At 39.6% G+C, this 26072-nt stretch overlaps 1 pseudogene; it reads right to left on the bottom strand.

Moving 5' to 3' along the window:
• Window positions 1-626: 626 nt before the first annotated feature.
• LOC133093007 (acyl-protein thioesterase 2-like) lies at window positions 627-1463 on the bottom strand (annotated as a pseudogene).
• Window positions 1464-26072: the final 24609 nt, after the last annotated feature.

The following is a 26072-nucleotide window of genomic DNA, read 5'->3' as shown; positions in this document are numbered from 1 at the left end:
CAACGTGGGGTGAGGCAGCTGCGGGGAGCCCTCGAGCCTCAGGGCAGCCCTGCCGGCTCCAGGCCCGCGGGGCCAGAGCGTAACGAGGAGGCACGGCCCAGCCCCCAAGTCAGAACGGCTGAGGGGAGACCCGCTCCAAGGACTCCGCCCCGTCACCCACACTCCTGCGCAGGCGCAGGGAGCCCACAGCCGGAAGCGGGCCCGGGCCACGGCCACGGCCACGGCCACGGTCATGATTGAGAAGCAGCTGGAGCGGAGGCAGGAGAGACACGATCATCTGGGCAGAATCAGTTGGCGGGAGAGGGTGGGAGGTGGGAGGTGGGAGGGCCCCAGGGACCAAACCCTGAGGTCGTAGGAGGGGGCCCAAAGCGGGGCTCGGGAGTGCGGTCCTGAGGGAGAGGGTCAGCGGCTGGGCCCCTTTCTCCCGCTGCCTGCAGCGCCTCCCATACTGCTGCCAGGGGGGCCCCCCTCCAGGGAAATGGGATAAGAAAGCAGCCCACCCCCTGCGGCAGACTGCCAGGTGGCTGAAGCCAGGAAGGAAGGCCTGGCCCGGCCTTGGCCTGCCTGCCCCAGAGGCCTGTGGGAAAAGGATGGCTCTAGAAGGGTGAGAAAGGGGCTCGACCGGCTCAGGTCCAAGATGCTGCCGCGCGTGGCGAGTCCCCCACGAGCTGGTGGACCGCGCTGGGGGCCAGCAACTGCAGGTAGACAGGAGGCAGCAGCTTCTCAAGAAACTCCTTCGCAGCTGCCATCTCCGAGGACAGGAGCTGTGCCTGACACCGGGGTAGGTCTTGAACTGGGCCCTGGCGGGTGTGACAACGGACCCGAGCTTCTCGGCTGTCAGGGCCCCAAACCGTACGGGAACCATGGGGTCCAGGTCCCCATGACACTGAAGGGTGGTCAGGTCCTTGGCACCGCCGTTGGCTGCCTGGGGGAAGGCCCGGTAGGGGCAGAGGCAGCCAACAGCTCAAGGCCACAGTGCCAGCCAGAGGGCGGGGGCAGGTGAGGGCTGTGAAGAGGGACAGGGCTCCACCCTATGAAAAGCCTCCCAGGACGATCCGATTGGCAGGGATCCCATTCTTCATCTCACGCTCAATCAAGGCCTTGATGCTCTCTGCTGCCTTCTTGATGCCAGCCTCGTCCTCTGGGGCATCTGGACTCAGCCCCATCAGGTCAAACCAGGAGGGCATCACCATCTTCATGCTGAGTGTCGCAGGGGTCCGAGGCGCATGGGGACAGGTGTACTTGACGTAAGGGAGCCGGATGGTGGAGAGGGCGTCAGCGCAGCTGTGCCCTGTGTCTCCGAGGCCATGTAAAAAAATAACCGCAGCTGTTTCCTGCTCAGCTCCAGACACAGTGGCAGCATCTGTGAGCAGGGGCACAGACATGGTGTTACCACACATACACTGCAGGGCTCCACGGCTGGGGCCTCCACTCCTGGGGGTTTCAAGACCTCTCCAGAGATCCTCCTCTTTCTCCCGCCCAGACACCCTCCTCTTTCTCCCGCCTAGACACACACTCTTCCCACTCTGCCGTCCTGCCTGAACTGAACAGATTTTTAATCTTCACCTTCAAACCTGAGCAAACAACCAAGGATTAACAGACAGCTGAAGAAAGCTTCTTTTGTGAAAGAAAAATAGCAGGAAAACAAACAAACAAAACCTAGAGGAGCCAGATTATACAAAGAAGAGAATGTTCAAAACCTACCATTAACATCATAAGAGAAATCTGATTCATGAAACAAGAGCTTCCTGATTTCAAAATTACTACAAAGCTACAGAAATCACCACAGTGTAGTAATGATATAGGATAGACAAAACCCATTAATTTTGAGAAAAAGGTCAGGCAATCCCAATTGAAGAATATTCTACAAAACATCTGATCAATAAACCTCAGAACTGTTAAGGTCAAAAAAACAAAGGAAAGTCTGAGAAACTGTCACAGAGCAGAGGAGGCTAAGGACGCATGATAACTAAATGTAATGTGATATCCAGGATGGGACCCTTCTGTTGACAAAGGACATTAGGAAGAAAGTAGTAAATTCTGGATAAATTGTAGAGTGTAGTTTTTAGTCATATACTAATGTTGGTTCCTTAGTTGACAAATGTACCATGGTAACATAAGATATTAGCAACAGAGGAAACTCGGTGAGGAGTATACAGGAACTCTCTGTACTGTCTTTGCAATTTTTTTTTCCTGTGGATCTAAAACTATTCTAAAATAAAATGTTTATGGGAAAAAATGAATGTCTGCCGTGATATTCACCTAATGTTGAAAATGGTTATTTCTTGGGGGGGCAGGGGGTTGGCATCTTATACATTTTTCTTCCTTTTTCTTTTTTAAAATATTTTTTACTTTCATTTATGTTCTTCTCTTTATTGTATAAATTCTTTATAATAATCATGTATTTTTTTCAAAACCATAACCTAGTTTTCCTTAAAAACAAAACTCAGGGGCTTCCCTGGTGGCGCAGTGGTTGAGAATCTGCCTGCCAATACAAGGGACACAGGTTCGAGCCCTGGTCTGGGAGGATCCCACATGCCGCGGAGCAACTAGGCCCGTAAGCCACAACTACTGAGCCTGCGCATCTGGAGCCTGTGCTCCACAACAAGAGAGGCCACGATAGTGAGAGGCCCGCGCACCGCGATGAAGAGTGGCCCCCGCTTGCCACAACTAGAGAAAGCCCTTGCACAGAAACGAAGACCCAACACAGCCAAAAATAAATTAATTAATTAAATTAAAAATAAAAACTCAACTGTTATGATGCCCAGGTTTCTGGCTTGGAATACGAGATGGCTGGTAGTTACCATGGCTAACTATTACTGCAATAATACTACAAAACTAACCACTGCAAACTCAGTGGCCTACATTGAACATTTATTTTTCTGGGGCTTCATAAATTGGCTCTGATTGGGTAGGCTGAGCTCCAGGCGCAGGTTAGGTGCAAGTCAACTCCCTGTGTCTCTCATCCTCCTTGGACCAGTATCTAACCATTAGTTTTTCTCATGGCAACTGGACAAGACCACAGGAGAATGAGAAGAAACACATCATGCTTCTCAAAGCCTTGGCCCCAAACTGACCACTTTCACTTCACCAACCTCCCACTGGCCTTCACAAGTCACATGGCCAAGCTCAGCGTTGATCAGGCAGGGAAACATATTCTACCCTCTTTAGTAGGGTAGTACCGCAAAGTCACGTGGAAAAGAACATGGATGCATTATAATATAGAGAAGCCATGGAAAATTAAGTGCAGCGACTCAGTCTACCTTAGTAGTGTAATTTAATGAGAGGAGAACAGTCATTCCCTACCTATGTTTTTATACAAAACAGGCATCAAACAACTGATTTTGTCCCTTATTTGAGATCAAGAGTAGGAACCTGGGTAGTCAGCACCCCTGGAAGAATTAGCCCACTCCCAGAGCAGGTTCCCCCATCTCTTTCTCTGGGAGTGGTGATGAGCGTTCAGATTCTTCCACCCCCTCCCCTTACAACAGAGCTTAAGAAGCAGCAGAACCAATATTGACACTGCTCCACCACGAAGCTTCCCATCAACAAGGATTTTTAAATTTTTAAATAACTGTGGCTCTCTCCACATAGGCCCGAATCACTTCTTTCCCTTCCTTTTCCAAACATAACTCTTCTTTTCACTTTACAAAGGTATTTGTAGGATTTTCATCTCAAGACAATAACTAAACTCTCTAAATGCTGATTAACCAATCAAACTCAACCTCAGTCACTTCCCAACCATGCCACTGTGGGAACATCAGTGAACATCTCTAAGCCTCTATTTCCCATTCTGTAAAAAGAAGCAGGTAACACATGCCCTTCCTTCCTCAAATGGTTATTTTGAGAATGGATAAATGAATTCACTGGTAAGCACTTTAGAATCTCTAAATTGCTCTACAACTACCTTATGTTCTTATTTAATTAAAAATTAATTTGAGTCAGTCTACATGTTCTAAGAATTATTACAAAAACTTGATGATCTGATCAAAGAGTTAAAGAGAGGTAGGTTTTTTTTTTTCTTCTCTTGTCAAATATAATGAAGTGGAGAATTCGGTCTCATCAATTTCTTTTGCCTTTTTCTGACAGCTAATGCCACTGGCAGACATCCAGTAGGAACAAGTTTTCAGGCTTTGCCCAAAGGCAGCCTGTGATGTTATTCCTGGGGTAAATTATTCAGCTTCTAGTAAGTTGCTGTAGAAATTAATATACAGCAGCATATTGCTAATAACTTAAATGTAATGTTTTATTGCTTTACACCTAACCTTATGTTTTTATTTATTAATAGGTATTTTGCATTTTAAATAAAGAAATGTCTTTCACTTTCATTATTCATTATTCATTTAGTGTTAGTTAAACTGAAGGTTAGATGTGACAGGAGTGAAATTTTCTAAATAATAATAGTGTGGGTAAAATATTCCATTAATATCACTGCATTAACTCCACAATTGGATGTTTGTTACAATCTAGCTATGTGGCTCTGCTATGGATTAGTTTTGTGTACAAAACTGTAGCTTTAATTAAATCAAACAAGTTGCTAGTTATGCTTTATTTATGGATTTTTTATGCCAGAATAAAACAAAAATAAGTTTCAGTACTAATAAAATATAAAAACTACTTTTCTTTCATCTGTAATTTACATGTTGGCAACTGTAATAAGAAGGTATTAGTATTTTTCAATGCCTAGATAATGATGAATAGCTACTTGATTTTTCTTAAACTCGAAAACAAAAAAGTAAATAAAACTATTAATGGCAAATATAACACTGGATGATTTGCATAATATATATCTTGCTAAACAGAACTTGTGCCATTCACATATGAGTGGTGCAGATGGGGGTAGGCCTTCTGTTTGATATTTTTAGGGAAAAAAAGAAAAAAGGAAAAAATTGTTCCCCAAGGGTATTAATTCTGTTATTGAAGTCTTGAAAATAACAACCTCCATAGCCCAAACACAGCAATTAAAGGAATCAGCAGAGATATAAACCAAGGCAGAACAAAAGACCCAAAAGGAGAAGGGTGAGCCCAGTGGGACAAGAGAGGGCTCAGATGAAGACAGGCTTTTCACGACTCCTGCCACAATTATAATAGGCCACTGACATGAAGCCACAGAATGCAACCACTAAGCAATTACTGAGGTGTATATATGTACATCTACATTTCCCTTCCAGTTGTCAGCTTCACAAATGTTTTGTCTACAAGAAAAGAAAAAACACAGAGAGATAATGTAACTGCAATGTAGGGTAGAAAAATTGAGAACTAAGGTTGGACAGTTAGATTACCAGTGTAAATACGGGCTCTACCAACCTGCTAGCTCTGTGGCCTTCCACAAGTCACACACCTTCTCTGCTTCAGCCTTGCAAGTAAACAAGTGTTTATTACTAGCAGCGTTCTGTGGGTTGTTACAGGATTAAAAGATAGAATACATTGAAGCACTTTTTAGTAAAGGGCCAAAATAAGATCCTAAATATTATATTTCAGTTTCAGTATTTGACTTATTTGAGCATCATTACCTCTAGACAATTCAATTGTTTTGTGGGCACATACATATCGCTGGTCTAATGTATGTTTTGACAATGTCTGTGTGGTTTGGATTAATATAGGCAGGATTTTATAAGTAAAAATTTTCACTTTGAGATATAGGTAATCTGGTTTCTAAGTTGCTTACGTCCCATGAGTAATTGCCAAATTTTTTATTTTTGGTTCAGTCAGCACAGTCTCTCTAACGTATTAATTTGTTCTTCACTCTGTCCATTTACAACCCAGTATAAGTGTCTGTTCTGCACAAGAGCCATAAAGAATAACACGAAATCTTGCACAAAATCTTGCATGTCTGGCAAAACGGCTGGTTTGGCTAAAGTCATCAACATGAGGTAACCCATCTGAGAGAGCATTTAATTGAACAACAAATTTGAAATACAGGAATTAGTATTAGCTCAAAAGAAAAAAATTGCTTCTGTTCTTTTTGGTTTAGATTATCCAGATGATCTCAGTCAATTCTTGGTTTGGCAAGTAGAGCTAGGACAACTAAAAACTGAAATATCCTGGAATACTCCTGACATATTGTATACTGATCCATTACCATGGGCCTTTCCTCAGAAGTCAGTGGGATTACTGCCTGGATTGCAAAATTGCAGTTTGATTTATGCTATCCAGTTCATTTAATCCCCACTTGCATGAGTAATTGCATTGTAATTCCCACATGGTTACACACAACCCACCAGCCTGGAGTTTGAAGCAGACAAGTAATTCCATTTAACAGCTGTTAAAATAGGGGAATCCACAGGTAGCTCTCATTCAAATGTTAATTGCTCTCAGTGCTTCACTCATAAACCCACCCTGAAGTCAGGTACTTTACAGTCTATTGAGAGGATATATAAAAGTAAGATGAGTTACAGACATCCTGACAGAAAAGGAGGATGGATTCAGTCTTGGGTCTGGATGTGCCTTGGCCCTGGAACCAATATCGCCGTGGAAATCAAACAGTGAAGGATGTTTGTGAGGCAGTAGTTGTTTCCCAGATGGTAAAGAGTTTGCAAAAAGACTCCTAGGGCCCAATGGTGAGTCAGTCAGAAAACGTTTGCAAATTCAGGCTGTAAAAAGAGGCTGGAAGGAGTCAATTGACAAATTGCCAAACTATAAAACTATACTGAGTCTGTTGACAGTTCTTTTGGAATGCACTAAATGACGAGTGGATTTGGAACTAAATAACTGAATGTGGCAATTTTATTGGAGCTGACCGTTTTGAATGTTGCATAGACAATCACTTTGTACATGGTTTCTCAGGAAAGTGCCTGGGATACTAGATTATCTTTTACCAGCAACTCTTTAGAGAAATGAAGAGTCTAAGGGGGGAAAAAAATCAATAGCATGATTTGGAGTGAGTCAGTTTGCCACTTTGGACCTCAGTTTCTTCCTCTGTAAAATGAAATGATTAAACTAAATGGGTCTCTGAGGTCCCACCAAGGTTCAATTCTTGGGTTTCCAGTATTTGACTATCTCTAGGGTCACTAAAAAAAAATACAGGAATAAGTATTCTTATTCAGATACAATAAAAATGCTAAGCTCTAACTGAATAGGCTAGGGAAACAACCATGATTATCTGCAGGTATATTAGGTCTCAGCAAACAAAGGTACAATTCGAGTCAAACGGGGTGATCCAAGAGGAAAAATGGGGACTTTCTGCGGCTGACTTGCCTCAGAATTCTTAATTCCTTTTGTCCATTCAAACTCAACTGTCCAAATTTAAATTTTTGGTCATTTAATTACATTTATTAAGTATTAGTAAGTACTTACTATCTGCCAAGTACTCTTGAGATGCAAAAATACACACCAAAAACTAATGGCTAATAATTATAGATTTAATTCAGTTTTTCTTTTTCATGTAAATGCACAAGATTTCACTCACATTTCCACTTTCATGTTATGTTGTAGGCACTTCTAGAGGACAGACAATGCGTATAAACAATTATTTTTATAGTCACTCTATGAACGCCCTTTGTTGATGGGGGTGACACTGATGATAAAGAATTTCATCCCAAGAATTTTCCTATCTTTTGGTACTTGAATAGCTGGATATTTGGGGAATTCAGTTACACTTGTGAAAGTCATCTTGAATCTAGAGACAGATGTGTGTGTGTGTGTGTGTATGTGTGTGTGTATGTGTGTATGTGTCTGTATTCTTCATCAATTTAAAAAGATAATTTTCCAGTAATGGCAACTGATTTTGATGTACTGTGTGAGTTTATAAAAATCTTATTTCAGGGGCTTCCCTGGTGGCGCAGTGGTTGAGAATCTGCCTGCCAAAGCAGGGGACACGGGTTCGAGCCCTGGTCTGGGAAGATCCCACATGCCACAGAGCAACTGGGCCCGTGAGCCACAATTACTGAGCCTGCGCGTCTGGAGCCTGTGCTCCACAAGAGAGGCCGCGATAGTGAGAGGCCCGCGCACCGCGATGAAGAGTGGTCCCCACTCTCCGCAACTAGAGAAAGCCCTCGCGCAGAAACGAAGACCCAACACAGCCATAAATAAATAAATAAATAAATAAATAATTTTTTAAAATCTTATTTCATTTATAACATTCATGGATTATTGTCATTTTTTATTTTTAATTATTTTTTAAATAATTGCATGCATATGAAAATAGCAAACATATATACACACAGAAAATGTGGGCTTGCCTCCTTCAAAAAAAGGTATAGACTTCAGAATATAGATACATAGATAGATAGATAGATAGATAGATAGATAGATAGATAGATATAATATCCATCTCATTGGTTTCTAATTCTTCTAACATTTTTTCTTTCTCAATTTGCTTCCCTTCCATTCATTTGTTTTATTAGCTACTCTTACTTACTTCTCCTCTCTTCACCCATAGTTTTTGTCATCACACTATTCTAAAAGATTTTCTCAATTTCTGCAAGTGCATCCTCTGGTCATTTCTTGGAGCTATACTGCCAGGATAAAATGAGGTGCCCAAATTTGGATAAGAGGTCAATCTTAGAATCTCTGTCACAAATGACTGCAAGAAGCCAAGGTGCTAACACACATTCCACCGATTCTTGCTCCTGTCTCCTCCATATAACTTTATATTGCTACAAATTACTCCTCACATGCATTAGAGAGTCCCCAGGAGATATTTCACACGTGCTCACAAACCAGTCCAAACTCACTTGGTGCCTCTGCTGCTCCACTGGGTCCCATAGTTCTTTCTGGGAACCGCCATGCCCTTTCCTCCAATGTGAATCCCCTCGTTAGTACAGCTACTAGCACTAGTATCTTCTGCCACCGTCAGTGGTGCTCTGGGACCCAGGAGATGCCAAAGCAACATGGTTTTCTACTACCTCATTTCTCAAAATAGCCAGTCCACAATCCCTCTGTTACCAAGAGTAAGGAGGTCCTGCCAGAATGTAAATGAACCCTCTTCTTCCTTTATCAAGAATGTCATAAAAAGAAAATCATAAAAAGAAAAATGTCAGCTGAAGTAAACAGTGTGCTCATTGACATGGTTGATTTAGGTTCTGATTCAAGCTCCTTATCTCATCATGGACCAACTTATAGACTGGCTCCAGTCCCCGGACCACACTTTGCATATCTCTGCTCTATTATGCAGTGAGGAAGAACAAGGCCTCTCCCTACTGTGATCTTCTACACTTTACAGGGTATCTGAGCAGTAATGCTGATGCCCCAGGGCTTGGAGAGTTTCCAGGGAAAGAGCTCTTTTACATTTATTCAAGTGGGAGTCACACTTGAGTCCAGTGAGAGGCAACACTGGACTGGTGTCGAAACTCATGCTCTCCTCACAATCAGCCCACTCCTCCAGTCACTAAGGTCTTTTGCTTAGCAAGCTCCTCATGCCAGATTCTTTCCTCCCTTACGACGAGTTCTCTTCCAAGAGGCTCCTTGAGCTTCATGTAAATGGGCCTCTTCCAGGTCTGTCCCACCAGATCACCAGACATGTCTTATGCAACTTGACACACAAGCTTGTAAGCAGAGCGGAACTCAAGCTTGATTCATTCTCAAGGTCCTTATTCATTTGCTCACCATTTGTTGAGCAGTATGTGCTAAGTAGCACATGGGGTACAGAGGCGGTTAGGGCATGGTATTCACCAGAAGGGACCTGGAAAATAAGGTCAGATAAGGTATGCATACCAATGCATACAATATTACATGAATTCCAATAAGTATAATGAGACAAGTATAAAATGTTTATAGAAGACAGATGTGACATGATAAAAACGGAAAAATATTTGAGTAAGAAGCTACATTTAAGCTAAGTTTTAAAGCATGTTTATGATTTATGATTAGGGAGAAGGGTTAATGGAGAAGCAGCAGTAAGACGACTGTGAGACTCAAACTGGATGTTTTCATCTGTGTTCTCCTGGACTCACTCCACGCCATGCAAAAGGAATTCGGTGATATTGCTCACATTCTGATCTTTACTGACTGCATAAAATAATAATAGCAAATGGTACAAAGGTAATGCTGTATCCACTACAATTTTTGTCATAATCTTAGCTTATACAATATAAACATTAAAGAAGGAAAGAATATGATTTCTGGTGTTTTGTCAGACCAGTGCTTTGAGGATGTGAATAAAAGGACAATGATGAATCTAAATGGTTTGAAAGCTAATTTCATAGCAGCTATATTTGTGCAAGATGGTGATTATTATCTTGGGAGGCCGTATGATTATTTGAAAGCATTTCTCCTTAAGTCAGAGAAAACATTTATACTATCAGTAATTTCCTTGCATTTTTTCCCTACTAAACTTTAATAGCTTCCTGTGCTCCCAGTTAGATTGATTTGGATCTCATTAACGCACAGTCTAAAAGCTTTTGTTTATAAAAATGAATAATTTGATGAAGAATGGCAATTAGGAGTTGTTTCTTTCAAAGCAATTTCAGTCAATTTAATGCAAACCACTAGGTGTATTTGATTCCATTTTGAGACTCTTGCTTCCTATTATGTTTCACGTGAACTCAATTTCTCATTGATCCCTGAAAGAAAACAATAACTCACCAAAAACACTACCTCCCATTTCTTGTGGTAAGATGTTTACACATATGAACACATGAAAAGCAACTTTTCTCACATCATTTAATAAAAGATAGTGGTTTCCCAGGGGCAGCTAACACCCTATGAGTCCCAAGGACTCAACACCAGGGAATATTTTGTCCTAGGTTCGCCTCTTAAAAGAAATGCTATTCTTAAAAAAAAAAATTAATATATACAGATCCTTCATGGTTAGTACAGGGAAGGAAAATGATTGGAGGGATATCTGAACTACATGGGTCTGCTGTCCCCAAGATCTCCTTTTCCCTTGGGGACTCATTAATTTCCACTGCGGTTATCCTCAGGCAGGATGAAGAGCCCCTTCACAGGGCTCATACCGTGCTCCTCTTGCACTGCCGAGGCAGTCCGACACACTTAAATAAGACTCATGGGAGGTCAGGGAATAACAAAAGGAAACCCAATGTGGAGAATGTTGGCTTTAGATCACCTGACTTGTAAGGCATAGCTGACTCAGTATGGTCTCAGGCCACATGTATCCTTGTATGGCCTCAAGAAAAGAGGCATCTTGTCTAAATCCCTCTCTTCCCAGTAAAATGGTGAAGATATAGAAAGACCCCATCTTTCACTGATCAGCGAGAAGGTATAGTCATCAGATGTCTTAAAGTCGAACCTGAGGGAGTGAGTTTAATCCTTCCCTTTCATGCAACAGCACAGCAGTGCTCAAACTGCAGTGACCACAAGTGTCACTAGAGAGATGAGTGAACATGAGAATCTACACAAAGTTTGATTCTGTAGAACTAGGGTGGTACCCAGATAATTGTATTTTAACAGATATCCCAGGAGATTTTAATGCAAGTTCTTTGAGTCACACATTGATAAACTCTATACTAGAGACTTTGCTATGACTTTTCCAGATATTTATTTTCTGGTTATTGTCTCTGGGAATGACCTCCAGGGAAGGCCAAACCTTATCCTTAAGTCTCAGCACAGTCTTTAAGTTTCAATAGGCTTAACTGAGCATAATGATCCTTTCAGAATGGTACTCAATTACATTTATATGAGACAGACGTAGGATAATACAGGTTCTTCTATATAGGACCTGCCACTACCTTTCACAGGGAACTTGAAAAAGTCATTTACCTATGTCCCTAAAATGGAAAGGTTTAGCTAGATCTACAGTGCAGGTATTTACTCCAACATACAAAACACATTTATTGAGTGCCTACTATGTGCTAGGCACTAAAGTTTCCAACTCGTTTCTTCAGTGGGGACCTTTCAAATTCTAAAACTTCTACACACCACCTTCTCCACATGATTGCTAACAGATTTCAGGTTCTATCAAAGTAGAAGAAAGTATCGTCAAATCACTATTATGGTTTCAGGAACACTTTAAAATAACTCCATTTGATACTATTCAAAATAGCATTTAAATTGGTTTGAAAACTAGTGAGAAAGAGTACATATGAGATATTTTACTTCCGCTAAAGAAAACGATTGGTGTTCATGTGGAATTACAGACCTCACACCACAACCCTGAGATTCCCCTGAGATCCACAGGCTGCAGCATGGAAACCACACAACTAGAGGCTCTTCAAGGATTTCAAAGATCCCTAAGTTCCAACTTACTGAGACTCTAAGACTGAGATGATTAATAGGAAATGTATTGGTAAGTTAAAAGTTATTAATTAAATATTAATATTAATTAAATTTTTAATTAAAAATTAAAGTATATAACCTGATTTCCTTCTTATTTCTTCTTTCAGAATGTCAAAAGCTGGCTGAGAATGGAATAAAATTCTCAAGATGCAAACCACTCAGTTGTAAGAAGAGGCATTTATGGCAAGAGTACATAGAACCATGAAATTAACTTGATCAGTTTTATTTTAATTTACCTTAGGCCATACTAATTGATTGTTTTGATTGGCTTATGCCTATAATACCAAGCCTAACAGTATTCAAAGTATTAGAGTGGCATTCTAAGTGCCCTTCTATTTTCACGATTATTTCTGGGAACTACAGACAAGACATCAAGTGGCCCAGTATCATCTTCATTACAATTTGGTCAACCTCAACCTTGGGGGAGCAATTTTGTCTATATCAGCATAGAGACTAACAATCTGCACAAGTTAGTCAATTCAGTTAGAAATCTATTAAACTATGTTTAAATTTATTTTTATAATAATGTAAGCGAACACCTAGATGGAATCACTTAGTGTTTTGTTTTTTTTTTTAAACTGAGTGTGTTCGGTGTAAATCTGACCCCCGTTTTGTGGTCTCCTTATGAGCCCTGAGCACCTGTCATTCAACGGGCTGATCCTGATGCCCATCAGAGTGTCTGCACATAGCAGATGCTTCACAAATTTGCATTAAATGAATGAATGAATGAACCAATAAAGGTAAATGAATGCTTTTTCTCTGTTTACTTTGTATCATTTAACAGATAGATACATGCACTTTCTTTTTTTTAAGGCTTTACGCTTCCTATGCTTTGGTCTTAAATATCATTTAGTGACCAGGAAATTTTAACATTCATTCCTGAAGTACCTATCTCGTTCATCAATGACTGTCTTACCTGCTGAAAGAATTCAGCTCCATGCTCTCTACACACAAATGCAGGTCTCTTGAATTTTACTCCCACCAAACTGAACAGAAGGTCAATTTATTTAACAGCAATCCATTGAACACCAACAATTAAAGGTGCAATGAAGGACAAAACAGAGCATTCAGACTCAAGCCCTACCTGGAAGATCTTAAAATGTAGTGGGAAAAAAAAAAATGTAGTGGGAGAGAAAGCACTTATACATAATAAATACCTAACAAACTGTTAATAAATGCTACAGAAAAAGTACAGGTAAAGTGTTACGAAAAGTAATTAAATCAGCTATGAGTTACTCTTAACTGGATGTGCGTAAAGGCTCAGAGAAAATGCCTAAGAAATTCAAGCCAATTTCAGTAGTCCTATTTCATCTGTTCTTTTGTGAGCAAAATTTCCCACTGACCTTAATGTTAAATAGGTGATTCACTATTTATTCACAAGTCTCTACTATTTCATTATAATACATAAATATGTAATTAAATGTTCATGCCCAAATCCAAGAATCTCAAACAAGTTTCTTTGCCTGAAATTGTAAGCCCTTAATTTTATACTCACCTGTCTATCTACCAAGATTCCTAATATAATAATTTGGATTTAAGTCACAACTGATATTCAAATGTTAGATGCAGTCTTGGTAAGTCCAATGCAATAGTGATTACTTTTCAGTAGTGTGCCAAACCTGTATTGTTTGTATCAGTAGTCATCTGATCCATTAATTTTAGGTGATAGCATCTGAAGACCTTTTATTCCCAAAGTTGAAACTTAGTTTGTAGCATTTAGAGGCAGGCCAATTACCTGATATAGCTTTTGTTTTTTTATTGTACTTTTATTTATTTATTTTTTGGGGGTGGTTTGGAGCTGTTTATTGACTCATCATTAGCAGACCCAGACCCATTTGGGGTAACAAGTGGTGTGGTCTTAATTCCTTTATTTGCTTTTTCTAATTGTACTTTTAAAGTTTCAATCTCTATGTTACATTAGGAAGATGCAAAACAATTTATTTTTCTAAGCATCACCAGCGCTTTGCCGAGTAAGATAGATTTTTAAGGGGAAGAATTATTTGTGACATAAAATCCACTAAAATACACCTGTTACCTCTCAAGTTGAAAGATTAAAGGATTTAGATAAATATGTAGAGGTAAGAATAATACCAGAATCCAGCACCAGTGCCATTTTTGTGTAAAAATGACTGATAGTAACTTACATCTCACATTGGATACACAAAATGTTGTCAAGCCTGATTAATACTAAAACTGATGGTATCTTTTTCAGTTTAATAACGTGGATTCCAATTACTTTACCTGCTATGATTAAGGAGAGGCCACAAAACATTTGATAATTACTAGATGAGATTGTGACAAATTTTTTTACTGGCCTGAATTTTTCCAAATTGCTAAGATAGTTTAAAACTATTTAATAATGCCCTGAATGCAAACAATGTATTTACCTGAGGTAGACTCAGTCTTTAGGAACCTGAAGTTTGGACAGTTTAGGGGATCCCAGGAGGGCCTGGGTAAAGAACACAAAATTACTAGTACAAAATCAAGTACAGCACCTTGAAAGGGTCCAGATCAAGAGAGAAAACCTGAAGCATAAGCATCCTCAGCTTCATGGTGATCCCCTCTGACCAAAATTTACAGTTTTTAACAATATGTTTGGTTTTAAAGGCTCGCCATACAGAGGCTGGCTCAGTTCTCCTAGATAATAATAATTATTATTATAACAATAATAACATGATTATTCCTATGAATTGTGCCTGATGATTTCTACAGTCTTTTTTTCCAGATGCTGCTGGTAGTATAACATGACTGATATTCTATGTAGAGTTTATCCTGCTGGTAGATAGCAGGCTTAAACTTCAGAAGAGATGAATCGCATTGTTAAATTATTATATCCTTTCTTTCCATCTGAAAAAAAACAGTTACAAAATTTTACAGATAACCATATGTTTCAGAGAAGCCTTAGATTTTTATTATTATTGAAATTAACAAATATCAATTCAAGCTTTGATCTCTAGATACTTTGATCAATAAAACAAAAAATTATAATTATTCATGCATTTGGCCTTTCTTTAAATCTAGCCGGCCTAAGTCTCCAAAAGATTTTTTATAGATTGAAACTAGAATTTCCCAAGTGGATTGATTTCTTCAAGAAAATTAAAGCAGTGCAGAAAAGAAGAAAGTTATTGCATAAATTGTCTTGGTTTTTGATCAAAGATAGATAACTGTTTTCTTACTTTTAGTTCTAGAGAATAAGGAAGAAGGCCTTGTAACAAAAGGCTTTCTTGACTTTTAATAGTGGAAAAGAAATTATTGAATACTATTCTCTCCTTTAAAAGTCGTCCAAAGATTTTTCTCAGAGGCCATAGGGTTTTGATAGAACCCTAACATAAGCATGTGCAGAAAGTTTGTATGTGTGTTCATATATATAATAGTCTGAGCTCCACATCCACAGGCTCCACATCTGCAAATCCAACCAACTGCAGTTTAAAATAATCAGAAAAAAAATTCCAGAAAGTTCCAAAAAGCAAAACTTGAATTTGCCAAGAGCCAGCAATTATTTACATGGCATTTATATTGTATTTACAACTATCTACATATCATTTACATTGTATTAGGTATTAAAAGTAATCTAGAGATGATTTATATGGGAAGGATGTTTGTAGGTTATATGAAAATACGATGCCATTTTATATAAGAGACTTGAGCACCTATGAGTTTTGGTATCTGAGAGGGTCTTGGAACCAATCCCCTACGGATACCAAGCGCTGACTATACATATACATATACACACACACACACACACAGAAGGAGAGAGATATTGTGAGATATCTCAGGCGGGGGCTGGGAGCTGAGGCTCCGGCTTCAGAGGTCGGATCCCAGGGAGAGGACTGGGGTTGGAGGCGTGAACACAGCCTGAAGGGGGCTAGTGCGCCACAGCTAGCCGGGAGGGAGTCCGGGAAAAGGTCTGGAGCTGCCGAAGAGGCAAGAGACTTTTTCTTGCCTCTTTGTTTCCTGGTGCGCGAGGACAGGGGATTAAGAGCACTGCTTAAAGGAGCTCCAGAGACGGGGGCGAGCCGTGGCTATCAGGGCGGACACCAGGGACGGGCATGAGACACTAAGGCTGCTGCTGCCGCCACCAAGAAGCCTGTGTGCGAGCACAGGTCACTCTCCACACCGCCCCTCCGGGGAGCCTGTGCAGCCCGCCACGGCCAGGGTCCCGTGATCCAGGGACAACTTCCCCGGGAGAACACACGCCACGCCTCAGGCTGCTGCAATGTCAGGCCAGCCTCTGCCCCCGCAGGCTCGCCCCACATTCCGTACCCTCCCTCCCCCCCCCCCGCCTGAGTGAGCCAGAGCCCCCGAATCAGCTGCTCCTTTAACCCTGTCCTGTCTGAGCGGGAAACAGACGCCCTCAGGCGACCTACACGCAGAGGCGGGGCCAAATCCAAAGCTGAACCCCAGGAGCTGTGCGAACAAAGAAGAGAAAGGGAAATCTCTCCCAGCAGCCTGAGGAGCAGCGGATTAAATCTCCACAATCAACTTGATGTACCCTGCATCTGTGGAATACCTGAATAGACAACGAATCATCCCAAATTGAGGAGGTGGACTTTGGGAGCAACGATATATATATATTTTTTTTTTTCTTTTTCTCTTTTTCTGAGTGTGTATGTATATGCTTCTTTGTGTGATTCTGTCTGTATACCTTTGCTTGTACCATTTGTCCTAGGGTTCTGTCGGTCCGTTTTTTTGGTTTGTTTTTTTTTAGTATACATTTTAGCACTTGTTATCACTGGTGGATTTGTTTTTCGGTTTGGTTGCTCTCTTCCTTCTTTCTTTCTAGTTTTTCTTTCTATTTTTTTAATTACCTTTTATTTTTTTTGTTTTTAATAGTCACTTTTTATTTTAATTATTTTATTTTATTTTTTTTCTTTCTTTTTTTCTCCCTTTTATTCTGAGCTGTGTGGCTGACAGGGATTTGGTGCTCTGGCTGGGTATGAGGCCTGTGCCTCTGAGGTGGGAGAGCCAAATTCAGGACATTGGTCCACCAGAGACCTCCCAGCTCCAGGTAATATCAAACAGCAAAAGCTCTCCCGGAGATCTCCATCTCAACGCTAAGACCCAGCTCCACTCAATGACCAGCAAGCTACAGTGCTGGACACCCTATGCCAAACAACTAGCAAGACAGAAACACAACTCCACCCATTAGCAGAGAGGCTGCCTAAAATCATAATAAGGTCACAAACACCCCAAACACACCACCAGACGTGGTCCTCCCCACAAGAAAGACAAGATCCAGCCTCATCCACCAGAACACAGGCACTAGTCCCCTCCACCAGGAAGCCTACACAACCCACTGAACCAACATTACCCACTGGGGGCAGACACCAAAAACTACGGGAACTATGAACCTGCAGCCTGTGAAAAGGAGACCACAAACACAGTAAGTTAAGCAAAATGAGAAGAAAGAGAAACACACAGCAGATGAAGGAGCAAGGTAAAAACCCACCAGACCTAACAAATGAAGAGGAAATAGGCAGTCTACCTGAAAAAGAATTCAGAATAATGATAGTAAAGATGATCCAAAATCTTGGAAATAGAATAGAGAAAATACAAGAAACGCTTAACAAGGACTTAGAAGAAGTAAAGAGCAAACAAACAATGATGAACAACACATTAAATGAAATTAAAAATTCTCTACAACGAATCAATAGCAGAATAACTGAGGCAGAAGAACGGATAAGTGACCTGGAAGATAAAATAGTGGGAATAACTACTGCAGAACAGAATAAAGTAAAAAGAATGAAAAGAATTGAGGACAGTCTCAGAGACCTCTGGGACAACATTAAAAACACCAACATTCGAATTATAGGGGTCCCAGAAGAAGAAAAGAAAAAGAAATGGACTGAGAAAATATTTGAAGAGATTATAGGTGAAAACTTCCCTAATATGGGAAAGGAAATAGTTATCAAGTCCAGGAAGCACAGAGAGTCCCATACAGGATAAATGCAAGGAGAAACATGCCAAGACACATATTAATCAAATTTTCAAAAATTAACTACAAAGAAAAAATATTAAAACCAGCAAGGGACAAACAACAAAAATATACAAGGGAATCCCCATAAGGTTAATGGCTGATTTTTCAGCAGAAACTCTGCAAGCCAGAAGAGAGTGGCAGTATATATTTAAAGTAAGGAAAGGGAAAAACCTACAACCAAGATTACCCAGCAAGGATCTCATTCAGATTCGACGGAGAAATTAAAACCTTTACAGACAAGCAAAAGCTGAGAGAGTTCAGCACCACCAAACCAGCTTTACAACAAATGGTAAAGGAACTTCTCTAGGCAGAAACAGAGGAGAAGGAAAAGACCTACAATAACAAATGCAAAACAATTAAGAAAATGGTAATAGGAACATACATATCGATAATTACCTTAAATGTAAATGGACTAAATGCTCAAACCAAAAGATATAGATTGGCTGAATGGATACAAAAACAAGACCTGTACATATGCTGTCTACAAGAGACCCACTTCAGACCTAGGGACACATACAGACTGAAAGTGAGGGGATGGAAAAAGATATTCCATGCAAAAGGAAATCAAAAGAAAGCTGGAGTAGCAATTCTCATATCAGAAAAAACAGACTTTAAAATAAAGAGTATTACAAGAGACAAAGAAGGACACTACATAATGATCAAGGGATCAATCCAAGAAGAAGATATAACAATTGTAAATATTTATGCACCCAACATAGGAGCACCTCAATACATAAGGCAGATGTTAACAGCCATAAAAGGGGAAATTGACAGTAACACAATCAGAGTAGGGGACTTTAACACCCCACTTTCACCAATGGACAGATCATCCAAAATGAAAATAAATAAGGAAGCACAAGCTTTAAATGATACATTAAACGAGATAGACTTAACTAATATTTATAGGACATTCCATCAAAAAACAACAGAATACACATTCTTCTCAAGTGCTCATGGGACATTCTCCAGGATAGATCACATCTTGGGTCACAAATCAAGCCTTGGTAAATTTAAGAAAATGGAAATCATATCAAGTATCTTTTCCGACCACAATGCTATGAGACTAGATATCAATTACAGGAAAAAATCTGTTAGAAACACAAACACATGGAGGCTAAACAACACACTACTTAATAACCAAGAGATCACTGAAGAAATCAAAGAGGAAATAAAAAAATACCTAGAAACAAATGACAATGAAAACACGATGACCCAAAACCTATGGGACACAGCAAAAGCACTTCTAAGAGGGAAGTTTATAGGAATACAATCCTACCTTAAGAAACAAGAAGCATCTCAAATAAACAACCTAACTTTACAGCTAAAGCAATTAGAGAAAGAAGAACAAAAAAACCCCAAAGTTAGCAGAAGGAAAGAAATCATAAAGATCAGATCAAAAATAAATGAAAAAGAAATGAAGGAAACGATAGCAAAGATCAATAAAACTAAAAGCTGGTTCTTTGAGAAGATAAACAAAATTGATAAACCATTAGCCAGACTCATCAAGAAAAAAAGGGAGAAGACTCAAATCAATAGAACTAGAAATGAAAAAGGTGAACTAACAACTGACACTGCAGAAATACAAAGGATGATGAGAGATTACTACAAGCAACTATATGCCAATAAATGGACAACCTGGAAGAAATGGACAAATTCTTAGAATTGCATAACCTTCTGAGACTGAACCAGGAAGAAATAGAAAATATGAACAGACCAATCACAAGCACTGAAATTGAAACTGTGATTAAAAATTGTCCAACAAACAAAAGCCCATGACCAGATGGCTTCAAAGGCAAATTCTAGCAAACATTTAGAGAAGAGCTAACACCTATCCTTCTCAAACTCTTCCAAAATATAGCAGAGGGAGGAACACTCCCAAACTCATTCTACGAGGCCACCATCACCCTGATACGAAAACCAGACAAAGAAGTCACAAAGAAAGAAAACTACAGGCCAATATCACTGATGAACATAGATGCAAAAATCCTCAACAAAATACTAGCAAACAGAATCCAACAGCACATTAAAAGGATCATACACTATGATCAAGTAGGGTTTATCCCAGGAATGCAAGGATTCTACAATAAATGCAAATCAATCAACGTGATACACAATATTAACAAATTGGAGGAGAAAAACCATATGATCATCTCAATAGATGCAGAGAAAGCTTTAGACAAAATTCAACACCCATTTATGATAAAAACCCTCCAGAAAGTAGGCATAGAGGGAACTTTCCTACATAATAGACGCCATATATGACAAACCCACAGCCAACATCATCCTCAATGGTGAAAAACTGAAACCATTTGCACAAAGATCAGGAACAAGACAAGGTTGCCCACTCTCACCACTATTATTCAACATAGTTTTGGAAGTTTTAGCCACAGCAATCAGAGAAGAAAAAGAAATAAAAGGAATCCAAATTGGAAAAGAAGAATTACAGCTGTCACTGTTTGCAGATGACATGATACCATACATAGAGAATCCTAAAGAGGCTACCAGAAAACTACTAGAACTAATCAATGAATTTGGTAAAGTAGCAGGATACAAAATTAATGCACAGAAATCTCTTGCATTCTTATACACCAATGATGAAAAATCTGAAAGTGAAATTAAGAAAACACTCCCATTTACCACTGCAACAGAAAGAATAAAATATCTAGGAATAAACCTACCTAAGGAGACAAAAGACCTGTATGCAGAAAATTATAGGACACTGATGAAAGAAATTAAAGATGATACAAACAGATGGAGAGATATACCATGTTCTTGGATTGGAAGAATTAACATAGTGAAAATGACTATACTACCCAAAGCAATCTACAGATTCAGTGCAATCCCTATCAAACTACCACTGGCATTTTTCACAGAACTAGAACAAAAAATTTCACAATTTGTATGGAAACACAATAGACCCCGAATACCCAAAGCAATCTTGAGAAAGAAAAACAGAGCTGGAGGAATCAGGCTCCCTGACTTCAGACTATACTACAAAAGTACAGCAATCAGGACAGTATGGTACTGGCACAAAAAACAGAAATATAGATCAATGGAACAGGATAGAAAGCCCAGAGATAAACCCACGCACATATGGTCACCTTATCTTTGATAAAGGAGGCAAGAATATACAGTGGAGAAAAGACAGCCTCTTCAATAAGTCGTGCTGGGAAAACTGGACAGCTACATGTAAAAGAATGAAATTAGAACACTCCCTAACACCATACACAAAAATAAACTCAAAGTGGATTAAAGACCTAAATGTAAGGTCAGACACCTTCCAACTCTTAGAGGAAAACATAGGCAGAGCACTCTATGACATAAATCACAGCAAGATCCTTTTTGACCCACCTCCCAGAAAAATGGAAATAAAAACAAAAATAAACAAATGGGACCTAATGAAACCTAAAAGCTTTTGCACAGTAAAGGAAACCATAAACAAGACCAAAAGACAACCCTCAGAATGGGAGAAAACATTTGCAAATGAAGCAACTGACAATGGATTAATTTCCAAAATTTACAAGCAGCTCATGCAGCTCAATATCAGAAAACCAAACAACCCAATCCAAAAATGGGCAGAAGACCTAAATAGACATTTCTCCAAAGAAGATATACAGATTGCCAACAAACACATGAAAGAATGCTCACCATCACTAATCATTAGAGAAATGGAAATCAAAACTACAATGAGGTATCACCTCACACGGGTCAGAATGGCCATCATAAAAAATCTACAAACCGGAAATGCTGGAGAAGGTGTGGAGAAAAGGGAACCCTCTTGCACTGTTGGTGGGAATGTAAATTGATACAGCCACTATGGAGAACAGTATGGAGGTTCCTTATAAAAATAAAATAAAACTACCATATGACCCAGCAATCCCACTACTGGGCATATACCCTGAGAAAATCGTAATTCAAAAAGAGTCATGTACCACAATGTTCATTGCAGCTCTATTTACAATAGCCAGGACATGGAAGCAACCTAAGTGTCCATCAACAGATGAATGGATAATGAAGATGCGGCACATATATACAATGGAATATTATCACCCATAAAAGGAAACAAAATTGAGTTATTTGTAGGTAGGTAGATGGACCTAGAGTCTGTCATACAGAGTGAAGTAAGTCAGAAAGAAAAACAAATCCCGTATGCTAACACATATATATGGAATCTAAAAAAAAAAAAAATGGTTCTGAAGAATCTAGGGGCAGGACAGGAATAAAGACGCAGACGTAGAGAATGGACTTGAGGACACGGGGAGGGAAAAGGTAACCTGGGACGAAGTGAGAGAGTGGCATCAACTTACATATACTACCAGTTGTAAAATAGCTAGTGAGAAGCAGCTGCAAAGCACAGGGAGATCAGCTCAGTGCTTTGTGACCACCTAGAGGGGTGAGATAGGGAGGGTGTGAGGGAGACGCAAGAGGGAGGAGATATGGGGATATATGTATATGTATAGCTGATTCACTTTGTTGTAAAGCAAAAAGTAACACACCCATTGTAAAGCAATTATACTCCAATAATGATGTTAAAAATAAATTAAAAAAATAAATAAAAATAAAGATACCATATAATTATTATGTAATATTTATGTTTCAAAGCATCTTCATATCTACCATATTAATTAGTGGAAGTAAGACTCCTTGCTGGATGGTAATTGAAATTCTATATTTGGAGCTAATTATTTAAAAACTTAATTTTTTACCCATTATTTAGACATGTTTTGAATGACAACTGAAGGCTAGACACTACACTATAGGCGCTACAGATACATAGATAAACTGTTCATAGTTTCCTCCCTCAGCAATGAGCAAAGCCATGAAAATAAACAGTTGTACATGGATGGACCTAGAGATTATCATACTAAAGGAAGTAAGTCAGAGAAAGACAAATATCACATCATATCCCTTATATGTGAAATCTAAAACAAGGAAACAAATGAACTTATTTACAAAACAGAAACAGACTCACAGACATAGAAAACCAACTTATGGCTCCCAAAGGGGAAAGGGGCAGGGGATAAATTAGGAGTTTGGGATTAGCAGATACAAACTACTATATATAAAACAGTTAACCAACAAGGTCCTGGACTTCCCTGGTGGCACAGTGGTTAAGAATCCGCCTGCCAATGTAGGGGACTCAGGTTCAAGTCCTGGTCTGGGAAGATCCCACATGTTGCGGAGCAACTAAGCCCATGTGCCACAACTACTGAGCCCACGTGCCACAACTACTGAAGCCCGTGTACCTAGATCCCGTGCTCTGCAACAGGAGAAGCCACCGCAATGAGAAGCCCACGCACCACAACGAAGAGTAGTCCCTGCTTGCCGCAACTAGAGAAAGCTCGCGTGCAGCAACAAAGACCCAATGCAGCCAAAAATAAATAAATAAATAAATAAAACTTATTTTTTAAAAAAAAAGGTCCTACTTCATAGCACAGAGAACTATATTCAATATCTTCTAATAAGTTATAATGGAAAAGAATATATATATGTATATAACTGAATCATTTTGCTGTATACCAGAAACTAACAAACACTGTAAATCAACTATACTTCAATTTAAAAAAAAAAAAAAAGTTGTAGTGTGTGTTACGTAGAAAAATGTCCCCAACCCCCAAGTTGGCCATATCCTAATCCTGTGAATATGTTACACTGCCTGGCAAAAGAAAATTAAAACTGCAGGTGGAATTAAGTTGCTAACCAGCTGACTTGGAAATGAAAATGTTATGGATTATTTAGATGGATCCAGTCTAATCGTCCTTAAACATGGAAATAGAGGCAGAAGGGTATGTCAGAGAGATGAGACATAAGGACTTGAATTGCCATAGATAGTTTCAAAGATGGAGGAATGGGACCAGGAACTGAAAAATGTGGCGGTCTCTAGAAGACAGGAGGGAATAGTCCTCACCTTATAGCCAGCAAGGAAACGAGAACCTTAGTCTGATAACTGCAGAGAACTAAATGCTGCCAATGACCTGAATGAGCCTGGAAGAGGATTCTCCCACGGAAGAGCCTCTAGAAAAAGACACAGCCCATCTACACCTTGATTTTAGCCCAGTAAGAGTTATCTACACAATTATAATAAATATATGCTATATTAAGCCACTAAGTTTTTAGTAATTTATTATGGAAATAAAAAATTAATAGATAATGGTAAGTTAATGGATACATTAAACAAAAGATTATGATCTAGTGTGGTACGAGCTGAAGAAATATCTTAGACATCATGTTAAGAATTTTAGATTCTATAAGCAGTAAGTAATAAGGAACCATTAGGAACCTCTAGCTGTGGTTGAACCACAGGAGAGAAAGTATGTATAACTTATTTTTTTGGCTACGTTGGGTCTTTGTTGCTGCTCACGGGCTTTCTCTAGTTGCAGCAAGCGGGGGCTAATCTTCGTTGCGGTGTGCGGGCTTCTCATTGCGGTGGCTTCTCTTGTTGCGTAGCACGGGCTCTAGGCACATGGGCTTCAGTTGTTGTGGCTTGTGGGCTCTAGAGCGCAGGCTCAGTAGTTGTGGCGCACGGGCTTAGCTGCTCCACGGCATGTGGGGTCTTCCCGGACCAGGGCTCAAACCCATGTCCCCTGCATTGGCAGGCGGATTCTTAACCACTGCACCACCAGGGAAGTCCCTGTAAAACTTCTTCTAGATAGCATTTTCCCAAATCACAATTTCTCCAAGTCCCATTTTTCCTGGAACTTAAAATAGGTAACACCTATGGTTTTTATTCTTAACTTGTTAAAGAGAGCACTGTTTAGCAAATCTCTCTACTAGTAAACATCTGAGATGGGGCATCTCCAGGAAAATGGCTAAAGTATTTTTGTGAATTAGTTCTCAGGATTTTTCATGTGATAGTCCATGCTCATAGTGAACCTGTGTATTCACTAAATTAAACACAAAATATTTTCTATTTGAGTTTTCCAGTTAGAATAAAGCAGTGCACGTAGCAACTTATTTTCTTGTTTTCACTACTGTGAAAATCCGTTTACCTATATAGCAAGCATGCCTCAGGCACTCGTTCTTATTAAGGCTTATATACCAATGCAAGTTTGAGAGTTTAAAGGGGGCCTCTATAGTGATGTAAGTAGAAAGAATATATCTGTTTTTAGCTTAATTAGTGAATAGATCATTCTCCCTGCCATTATATACACCACTGAAAATTTTAGGGAAAAAAGACCAATCCCAATTTTTGTAGCTGAGGAAAAGCAAGGCAAAAGGCAACTCAAGATAAATTAAGTTTAATTTAAGTGACAGAAGTAGAGTTTTTAATACACCAACATCAGTATCATCAGAACAAATTTGAAAAATGCCTGCTACATCCTACAGGGTGATTTTTAAACGTTACATGTTTACTTTTTATGAAGACAGTTGGAAATAGAGTTTACTACCAAGTCTACATGGTACGGCCAAATTCACTGGCTAAGCGGATTTCCAATTTCTGTTGTCTTAGTAATTGGCTGCAAGGCTAACCGTCAGACCGCCTGTGTGGTAAGCCAATTTATTCATCAAGGAGATATAAAATCCTGGTTCAACTGTGCCTCAGTATACTTCTTGCAATTGCCTGGCTGTTAGAAATGCATGTCTGGTTTATGACTAGAGGGAAGGATTTGGGTCTTACATTGCAATTACTATCCTGTATCAGGATGCTTTAGTTGTCTACAGCAAGACAATCCAAGAGCTGGCGGTAGACCCAGCCAATAAGGAAGGACAAATATTTGGGAGATGACAAGGGCAGAGGCTTGCAACAAAAGTTCAGTTTGGGAAGTAATTACTTCCTTTAAAGATCCAACAGTCTCTAGTTAAAATTGAGGCAAAATATTTAATGGTTAAAATATTTAATTCTATCTTAACAGCCTCCTAACTGGCCTACTTGAATCCACACTGGCCCCTTCCAGTTTATTCTGTAAAGGCTGCCTGAGAG

Source organism: Eubalaena glacialis, chromosome 6, assembly GCF_028564815.1.
Source record: "Eubalaena glacialis isolate mEubGla1 chromosome 6, mEubGla1.1.hap2.+ XY, whole genome shotgun sequence".
Lineage (NCBI taxonomy): Eukaryota > Metazoa > Chordata > Mammalia > Artiodactyla > Balaenidae > Eubalaena > Eubalaena glacialis.
The sequence above is the reverse complement of the archived record's forward strand: the minus strand, read 5'-3'. Positions and strand labels throughout refer to the sequence as shown.